Raw genomic sequence first — 8,405 nt, 5'->3', positions numbered from 1 at the left:
GATCTGCCCCTGCCCCATGGCCACAGCCCGGCCGTCTCATGTCCCCCAGGCTGAGCAGAGGTCCCACTCATCCCTCCCTGGCACATTTAATTCCATCCTTCCCTCCATCCCTTCCATGTCTGCTTTCATCACGCAACCCCACAGCTGCTAACTTATTTATTTTTTTTAAAAAAAGCCTGCAGACAAGCCCTCTGAAGTTCAATCACTTAAGGTATTGCATCCTCAGGGATGTTAATTTGATCCCTGATGCTGAAACAGTACCAGGAGTAGCTGACTACTGCTTTCTCCTCTGGAGCCTGCCATGGCGTTATCAGGAAAACCCCATAGGTGGCCGAGATAAGTGTATGGATAGAAAAGTTTGTTTACACTCAGCCTTGGTGTGATGGAGTGGATGTTCATTGAAAGAAGCATTTCAAGGACCTGGAGGGCTCCTGTTATTGAATCCTCAGCGCTGTGACTCAGTGTGTGGCAAGGGCTGTAAATCCTTCGAGAGTTATTTTCATTCCTAGATGCTCTTAACACACAGCAACAGTGGCAAGAAACACCTCCATCTTTTGCTTTGCAGTTGGAGCTGGCCTCTATTAGCCCAGCCTTGTGGTCCCTAGGATAGGTTACTATCTAGCAACGTACTAGGAAGAGCAAAGGCTGGAAAAGCAGCTTCAGTGTAGAAAAACATGAACCAGCCGATCTGATGTGTAAAGGAGACATTAGAAGGATAATTTTTTTTAAGCATCTCAGTTGAGAGGAGCTGTTGCACCAGTAGTTAGAGTTTTCTCTTCAATTGCAGATCCTCTTCAAAGCAGATTAGCAGGTGAACCAGGTTAATTGCTCAGTCATCATTAAGTCTGTCTCTCCTTCCCCCTACTTAGATGCTATCTATGATCAACAAGTGTAGGCAGGTTTCTTGAGCCCAGCTTCGATTCCTGGGAAAGGCAGGCAAGATACACACAATGCAGTAACCTGAAAGATGGACTGTCCCCTGTAGTTATACTCTCCATCCAGAAAGGAAGCTGTTAAACTGACTGACAGCATCAACACTGAATCTCTCAGAAAGACAAACCTCCATGGTCCTGTTCAATATACTTCCTAATCACTCTACTACTATGTATGCAGAGACTAAAACCGATGGAAATACACAAAAGTCACAAGCAGAGCAAATCTTAGGTGAAATGTAAGGACTAGATGTGAAATATTTTGGCCTTGCACTGATTGAGAGCTCTTGACAAAGATGATTGTTAGGTGATGAAGAGGCTTTTGTCATTTCTGCAAGTATAGAAGTCTTGGTCATTGCTGGGAATGTCATTATTGAAATACTGACAAGCTACCAATTCCCTCGTTCGGTGTATTGGGTTTGCGTGGCAAGGTTTTGGTAGCGGGGGGGAACATGGGGTGGTGAAGTAATTATTCCCATGATGTTTGCCATGCAACTGACACTTAAATAAGGCAGAAACACAAGTCAACTACTTTAAACAGTGAAATAAATGTATACACCACATGTCTTGACTTGGCATTAAACGTATAAGAGGTCAGCATCAGTTAAGTACTTTCCATTAACAACATGAAATTGAAGTACATTTCAACTTTCTAAAGATAAATATTTTTTAAAAGGCAGAGCAATGCTTATCTTGTTCCATCCCAATGGTACTCCCATGTGATTTTTATACATAAATGCCTGTATTTCTAAAAAGCACAGCATAGCTTTCAAACCACTGATCCCTGTACTGCACTTACAGGTGGAGATACCCAAAAGTCACACCAATGCCACTGTTGTCTGCCTAATAGCTGGCGTAGAAAGTAACCTTTAAAAAACGCCCCAAACTAAACAGAATAAATAGCAAAATCAACCACAGGATGGGCAATTACAGAAATTGTAATATCATTGCTGGACAACACTTGTCTGTCACAGCTGGGTTTTCTGACACTTCAGAATAGCACAGAGCAACTCAGATATGCGTCACTGAAGTGCCCTTAGCTCCTGCATTGTCTCATGTTGTTCCCAGCTTTTTTGTCATTTCCATTCTGAAGCATCAAAGTCACTATGGAAACAAGCAGTGGCATTTATGAGGATCTTTGCGAGCCCCATCCATACATGCCATGTAAAGCGAGTCTCAATTACCGGTGTGACCTCCATCTGGTGGAGCACATCTGTGTGGCAGGAAGCCCTGCAGCAGGGCAGCGGTGCTGGCAGAATGATACTTTGCCATGCACTGCCCCAAAAAGGGGGTCTAGGAGCGGGGTCAAATTCCTCTGAAGGGAGGAGGACTTGCGTGGTGGTTTCACCCTTTTGGTTTGCAGCCAAACACAGCCTCTCACTCTTCCCCAGGGAGTAGGGGAGAGAATTAGAAAGAAAAGGGCAAGGACACTCATAGGTTGAGATAAAAACTATTTACTAAGTAAAATAAAATGTTAATGATAACAGTGATAACAGAATATACAAATGAGTGATGCACAGTGCAATTGCTCATCGCCCACCGACTGATGCCCAGCTCGTGCCAGCCAGTGATCCCGGAGACCAGACAGTCCCGAAACCAAAACCCTGGAAGAGCGAGCCCAAGAGATCCCCGAGAGCATACCCCTGATTTCTGATCAGCCCTGGTTAATATACTGACATGACGGGATATGATATGGAATATCTCACTGGCACATCCAAATGCCAGTTCTGGGCTTTGCTATTCACTGCTCTTCTCCCTCCCAGTCCTAATGCAGCTGTAAAGAGCCAAACACCGTGGCCTTGAGCTCCAGCAGCAATAACATTAGTATTTTTATCAACGTTCTTCTCATAACAAGTCTGAACTGAAACCAAAACACAGCTCTTCTAACTACTGAGAAGAAAATTAACTCTATCCTAGCAAAACCAGGACAACTTGTAATTGCTTCTGCCATTGCTGAGAGGCAGGGAGTCAGCAGCTTTCCCAGAGCTGAAGTAGCTGATAAAGACATCAGACTCAGGGGACAAATATTTCGGACACAGCACAATGACATTCCTCCCTCACACTTCGGGGAAGGGCAGGAACCTGATCTCCAGCACCGTATCTGATTCCTTTAAGGCCAACGTGGCACAGGAAGAATTTTGTGTGTTGTGGTGTGAGGCTGCAGGTCTATGTAATTTAAATTTACCCTGTTTTAAGACTTGCTGACTTTTTCTTATCAAGAAGATAGACTTCAGTGATAAAGTAACTACAGGACAAATCTGCAGAGACTTGGATAATATTGGAAATGTAAAACTTGAGTGCATGATAGTAAGTAGCAGACAAAAGCGCTCTGACTATTAAAGCATTAGATACATCTTGTGCCATTTTGTTCATTCAGGTGGACTTGGATAACAAACAATGTCAGCATTCTGACTGATAAAGAAGTAGTTCAGAGATGATTACTGAAACAGCATCAACCCAGAACTGCCTTTGAGTTCAGAAGCTATGAAATTAGGGGGACAATTCAATGTACTTAGCCCAAAACTTTCAAAAAATTATTAATTGGGTTGGTTTGCCCTATTTTTGATTGGCCAATCTACGACCTTACAAAAACATGAAGAACTCGCTATTCAGAAAACTCAGCTCACCTTCTGCAACTTGGTACTTATAAAAAAATATCTCCAGCTTGGACGCCTCTGGGTATTCAGCCATTCTAAGTAGTGCTACAGTAATGCAACTGAGCACTAATATTTATTTATAGCACTAATTTTAAAAAATGAATTCTGAAACACTTTTGCCCTGTATTAGCTAGTAGGCATTTTTAGAACTTGTAAAGCCACTCATATGTAAATAACCTGTATAGGAAATTATGTTCTTTTCTTATGTGTCCTTCTCTCCATGTAATTTCTTTCCTTCTCCACTACTCAGAGGACAAGTACGGATGAAAAGAATAAACCCGAACTCTTATTCTTGCAAAATAATGGGCTGAAAAAGCATTGTCTCTCAGTAATTTCCATATAGAGACAGAACTTTGTAGCACAAGAAATTGGATGGGAACCATAATAACTTTCAATTACACAAGTCTTGGTATTTTTACATAGAATAAGAGGACAAATGATGAATTCAGGAGAGATGTAGAGCCCAGAGCACAACCTTGTGCTGCAACTCATACCTGTTAGAACTAAGGGAGAAGAATATTCTGCTAGTAAGAATAACAGAAGTTTCTACAGCTAGAACAGATTTCATGTGAACCTCAGAAGTATAATGACAGTTTCAAACTCCCTCCAAAGGCAGTTGCTTCTACAGCTAGGCCAAGGACTATGTGGGACAGCAGGCGATACAAAGCTGGGAAGTAATTTCTGAAAACTACTAGTGCCATTACATGATGGACAGTGGATGGCTTAAGACACTTATCAGCCAACTTTAGAGCCCCAAGCCGGACACTTAAAAATTCTGACATAGTGGAGCCCCAAAACACCATGGTCATCACTGTTTATGCTGCACCAGCATTTGCAGACCAGAACTGCTTCACAATGGGCACAGTCCAAAAGAAAAAAAAAAAAGAGGCAGTTGTTGCTCTACCAGACACTTCCAGTCCTGATACAGCTTGTTTGGATTGGATGAAAGAATGACACTTTCCACTTGAGTTTAGGTCTGAATGTTTTGAGCACCAATGAGGCTAAGGAATAAGTATCAGCAGTCTACACTTCTCTTCCCTTTGCTTTAGTCACCAGTTGACTAAATCTAGGTGAAGAAGGAACAACCTGGAGGTATCTGCAAATTTAGTGGGGGTTTCTAAGCTTGCTCTCAAATCTGAGGTGACTTCTAGACTAAGAATAATGCTTCTTGTGTCATCACACCCCCATCTCATAATGACACTCTTGAAAATACAGTTTTTTATATGCACTGCCCCCCAAAAAAGCTTCTGTCAGTATATTTCTAAAATGTTAAGTATGCATTTTAATCATAGGCTATCTTTCTACAGGAAGAAATGAAAACATCTCAAATGAGCCCATAACTTCAGTAAAAGTGACTGTTTAGCAGAAAGTGTTATGGGCAACTGATTAAGACAAAAGACTAGATATGACATTGTCCACAGCTGAATGTGTCTCACAGCTTAGTCCCACAAATGTGTATCACTGTTTGGACTGCCAAAATGAAGTGAAAAGGATGTGTTTACAATGACTTTTGAAGTTCACATGAAGTGTCAGAAGATAGGTATTGTCTGTACTTTCTTGTCTACACAGAGACATCCAGTCTCACAGCTAATTTCAGAGTTTACCTTGAAAACACTTCAGAATTTTTATTCTTGTTCCCCTAGCCTAGCATCTTATTTTGCCAGTGCCCACCATAGGATGCTAAATGAAGAGGATGAGATTCTTTCCATAGTTTGTTATTGGAGAATTTGTAAATCAGCATCCCCTGGATGCACTGCAAGATGCAATACAAAAATGGCTGTACTGAGCTGGACAAGAAGGTGCAGCTCTTCACAAGCATCAGTAATGATCACACAGGCACAGCTACGCTGGTGGACAAATGTCACCTGTCAGTCTTAAGCATACAGCAGTACGAGATCTGTTATCTTTTTATCCATATAATCTGCAACTGGTTTTCATCTTAAGTTTTAGCATCCAGGATACCACTAGCAAGGAACGCTCCAGTTCAGCAATGCAATCTGTAAAGCATTTTCTTCCTGGACATATGTCCTGTTCCTGGTATAGAAGGGGCAGTGAGCAACTTCCAAATTCATAATTGTTGTGGTGTTTATGAACAGCATTGTATGTCTATCAGACACTGGTGGCCTGTTGCCAGAAAGTAAAGATACATTGGCATTTTGTATTTTTATGAGACTAAATCAATTAGTCAAAATCGTTTTTTCTTGAAACTGCAAATAAACTTCTCATCACAAGGTCTGATATATGCATGAGAGAAAAGGTAATTTAAAAAAACACCTATAATTATTAGGAAGATGCAGGATCTCCAACTCGCCAGGAGCTTAGGTGACAAGATTATTTCCCCCTCCCTCCCCCAAAACATCTGCTTGAACATTATTTTTAGCTGTGAACATGATCTCTCTGTCATGACTGTAACAGTTTCTAAGTTGGAAGGGGGAACTGTACATCTGTTCTTTACTCCAAAAGCATGAGGTAATATGAACATTGTGTGGAAAGGATTTGATGGTCTACATGCAGCCACCAAGGCAGAAGAGAGATTATTGGAGAATTTTAAGTACATCTCTACATATTCTTTGGCTCAGGCTCTTGCCTGCTGAGGTAGAACAATTACAATATAGATTATTCTCTTCAGATAGTAGGTCACCACAGCACTTCTTTTTCCAAAAGGTTAAAACAAGCTTTATTTTAACATACAAATCAGATTTGTGTACAAGGCAAAATATACCCCTACAGTGGTAGGCAGAGTGGGTCTCCACACAGCATGTGTAGCCATTTGTGCTAGAGTAATCCTGAGATACAGAAAAAAGCCCTAAAAATCTTTTTTGAAAAGGCCAAAATGTCTTCTTTTAATCACTCTTGCTATAATCACCTCCACTTGGGAATTAAGAAAAAAGTTATACAGTTCTGAGTCAAGAAAACAAATTATCTACAAGCCAAATACCCAAAATACTTGTCTAATTCCCTGCTGTCAACTGGGTATATGAGCAAAAGCACTTGGGGAACAAATCAAGAGATGCAAATTTACAAGGTTACTTCATTAACACTGCAAAGGATGTAGAAGAACCACAAGATATTTTTGCTGCCTTCTATTACTACTGTCTGCGTGAACTGTGTGGTCAGTGTGTCAAGTTTACACATCCTATGAACTCTTTTTATAAGAAGTTCTCTGTATTGTGTGTTAAGTCACTAACACTTCCTTTTACCATGAAGTTACATGTAATATAGAACATTTTTTAAAAGCTAATAAAAGTGGTAGAACTGCAGACATTTAAAGTTCTGTCCCTAATATTAAAGGCTACTTGAACACCCTAATTTTGCTATAAGATTGTATTTGTCATTAACCAACATGAAAAAAAAGGAAGTCACTTAAAAAAAAAATTAAAGATTGGGAAAAGGTATAGATACTGTGTGTTTGGGTTTTTTTAGTTTTACAACATATAAAAATAAGTTACACTATATATTATGGCTTTCTCATTTAGTAGAAGAGTGCCATTGTGGATTTAAACACTAGATGTTGTAATTAATCAACACACCATGTTCTAAGATTTTCCTTGTTTGAATTCTAATGATTGTGTGAGAAGGAACGATGAAATATTAGTGGGAAAATTAAGAAGCCTCCAGGACAATTTAAATAGCACTTTAAGTCTTTCAGAAAAAAAATGTTAATTTAATTTAAAATTTTGATTTAATTCTTAAATTAATTTAAATTGAAGTTTTAATTTAATTTAATCTCTTGGCACAAATAAAGGCCAAGCTAAAACTCCCATGAACTTCAGCAGATTCAGGGCTTCATACTGAGCTTCATTTCAGAAATGTTTACACACAAGTATGATACCATTATGCAGCTGAAGTAATGATTTATCTTTAATGTGTGTTATGTTAATTATACAACTAGGATACTATGTTAGATTTGGTATGCAGCTATCTCAAAAAGGTTACAATAATGCTAAACCAACAAGATTCAAAACTACAACACAACTGCTCAATATTAAGTGTGTTGTCCACTATGAATAAAAAGGAAGGGGAGGCACAAAAGATGCTTGAATCAAAGACTGAAAGACCACATTTACACAATGTTATCTTATTAATGGCTGAGTATACTTACATTTTGAAGCCTAAGGCTGCATTAAAATTGGACAAGGTGTGATGATATTCAAATACATGCAAATAAAAAGAACTCTAGTTTCATAGCTAAAGTTGTAATAAGAGTCTCATTGTGCAGCTGAAGCAGCATTTGCAACATCAAAGTTCATAGCAGACAAGCACAAATTTCAGACTTCTGAATACAATAAGAAAGATCTCAGCACTGAATCTGGGAATATTTTCAGGCTCTAGTTTTAATCAGGATAGAAGACTTGCCAGTTGAATAAAGTTAACCAAATACCGTGCTTTCCAGCTCCTTATAAACAAGGCTCCGCATCATGCAGAAGCCTTCGCTCCCCTTTTTCTCCAAGAAAAGTATCTGAAAGGCAAGCTACAGTGATTGTTTCTTACAGCAGTAAAACCAAGAAGCAGACAGAAAAGTGGGTATATCAAAAAGTTCTTACAGAAAAGGCACCCATCCTGGTTTGGTTTTGTTCATAAAAAAGGCACTTCAAATACTGCTAAAACTCTTATAATGTACTTACCCTTTTAGTTTTTCTGTTAGAAGAATGTATCTCAAGATGGTTAGCATGCATATGCAAACATTCTTCATAAAGTGTTTATCTGTTACAAATTTTATAATTAAATGTAGTATCTTACACCATTTATTTAGAAGAAAAGATTAATGTTCAAAGCAATAGCAGGTCTTCATACAATACTTCAGTGATGATGGACA

The sequence above is a fragment of the Antrostomus carolinensis genome, unplaced genomic scaffold (assembly GCF_000700745.2).
Source record: "Antrostomus carolinensis isolate BGI_N321 unplaced genomic scaffold, ASM70074v2 scaffold40989, whole genome shotgun sequence".
NCBI classification, from domain to species: Eukaryota; Metazoa; Chordata; class Aves; order Caprimulgiformes; family Caprimulgidae; genus Antrostomus; species Antrostomus carolinensis.
The sequence above is the reverse complement of the archived record's forward strand: the minus strand, read 5'-3'. Positions refer to the sequence as shown.